This window comes from Miniopterus natalensis, chromosome 10, assembly GCF_054644295.1.
Source record: "Miniopterus natalensis isolate mMinNat1 chromosome 10, mMinNat1.hap1, whole genome shotgun sequence".
Classification (NCBI taxonomy): domain Eukaryota; kingdom Metazoa; phylum Chordata; class Mammalia; order Chiroptera; family Miniopteridae; genus Miniopterus; species Miniopterus natalensis.
The window spans coordinates 39,126,630-39,128,695 of NC_142090.1; the positions used below are offsets into that span (position 1 = coordinate 39,126,630).

General features: G+C 39.4%; 1 pseudogene; it reads right to left on the reverse strand.

Moving 5' to 3' along the window:
- Positions 1 to 224: 224 nt before the first annotated feature.
- On the reverse strand, positions 225 to 1,358 carry LOC107532775 (sorting nexin-12 pseudogene; annotated as a pseudogene).
- Between the last annotated feature and the right edge of the window lie 708 nt (positions 1,359 to 2,066).

Below are 2,066 nucleotides of genomic sequence, written 5' to 3' on the forward strand. Positions count from 1 at the left end.
AGAACTGTTTAAAACATTTTTTTACATTCTAAAATGGGTTGCTTTCTGAAGACTTGGTAGATTCCTTAGAATTAGTACAGTTATTAAAATTTTATAATATGGAATGAAATTCCAAAAAATGTAAAATTTTAATTAGACCTTAATCATGCTTAATACGTGTTAAGTATCTTTAGCCTCTTTCGTGTGCGTGTGTGTGTGTGTGTGTGTGTGTTTAAAAACCATTGTCACTTCAGCAGGAAAATAGAGGGCAAGTGGTGAGAGGGACTCCTAACTGGTACACCTTCCCAGTGGATGTAGTTCCTGTCAATTGCTCCCTTCTGGAGGAATATATGTTAAAGCAGCATTTGTTGTGAGCCAGTGGGTTCCCCGCAATTTTGTGAATAAACTGTTAGAGGCCCTTCCTACTTTCTTCAATGAAGGACTCCTCAAAGATCCCTTGGCTCCTCCAAAAGGGAGCTGCCTGCTTCAAGGCTTTCTCAGGCAATGGTGGTACTATAATCTTACTATCTCACTGCAGCTCATTTTTTAGCCACTCAGTCACTGTGGCACTGCTGTACACAGGCCTCTTTCAGCTCGAAGGTAGGTAGGTTTGTCTGTATGTGAACCTCACAGGTGGTGAAGTGCGGGCCCCATGCCCACAGTTTGTGGATTAAAGATGTCAGTCTCCAGGAAGCGATTTGGCAGCTTGTAAGCTGGGTCAGGCCCTGTGGCTTCCAGTTAAGCCTCAGAGTGTCAGCTACAGCTGTGCTGATGTCTTTCTGAAGGAGAGACCTTTCCTGGCCCTCTACTGAGAAGAAATCACAGTAAACAAGCCGGTTCTTATGTAAATATTTGTTGGGTACTTATTATGGTCAAGACATCAAGTATCCTGAGGGTTCTTATTTTTGCCACATTAGCCTCCACTCTCTTTTTTATTATTATTTTTTAATCCTCAGCAGAGGATATTTTTTCCACTGACTTTCAGAAAGAGTGGAAGGGAAGGAAGAGGGGGGAAGAGAGAGAAACATCAATGTGAAAGAGACACATTGATTGGTTGCCTCCTGAACATTTCCGACCTGGGCAGGAGATCAAGCCTGCAACCCAGGTACATGCCCTTGGCCTGAATCAAACTGGAGACCCTTCAGTCCTATGGTAGAGGCTCTAACCCCTGAGCAAAAACAGGTAGGGCCTTCTCTCTTTGTTTTTGATCCTTCTCTTTTTCTCTAAGTTAGATAATTCTAAAAATTATTCATTAAATTTTTTCTGCCTCCCACTACATCTGCTTTTCACTTCCTGTCTCTCAATTTCTACCCCTTCTCCTCTCAGGTCTTATTTGCTCAACACAGGTGCCTTCTATGTATTCTCAAGGACTCTGCCATAGGTACTATCCCAATTTTTAACTTATCTGGATATTTTATAGGCATTCAAGAAATTATTGGTTATGATGTTGGGTTTCTCATAGATTGGAAAGAACTTGGAAAGTATCCCTGTAATTTCAGCCATTTGTCCTATTTCTAGCCTGTGGAACTACTCAGAATATATCTATACTCTGTTCCACAAATTAGCTTTTCAAATAAATTAAGACTCCTGTGATAGTCTCCCAAGTGTTTTTGTTTTTTTCTTTTGAAGTTAAATATGCCAGCTTATTTTTATAATCCTCATAGTATATTTCTTTGATGCACTCTAGTTTTGTCAGTTTTCATAAAGTGTAATAATTTAAACTAAACACATTATTCTAAATGTGTTCTTTTTTCCATTTATTTTTAAATTAAATTTATTGGAGTGACATTGGTCAACAGGATCACATAGGTTTCGGGTGTAGACCTCCGTGACACAAGATCTGTATATTGCATTGTGTGCCCACCAAAGTCAAATCTTCTACCATTACATATATTAGGCCCCCACCATTCCCATACCCTACACCCCCTTCCCTCTGGCAACCACCACATTGATGTTTGTTTCCACAAGTTTCAGTTTTATATCCCACAAATGAGTGAAATCATATGGTTCTTAGCTTCTTTTAACTGACTTACTGCAAGTTGTCCAAGTACTTTACATAAATGATTCCCCAAACACCATATATATAT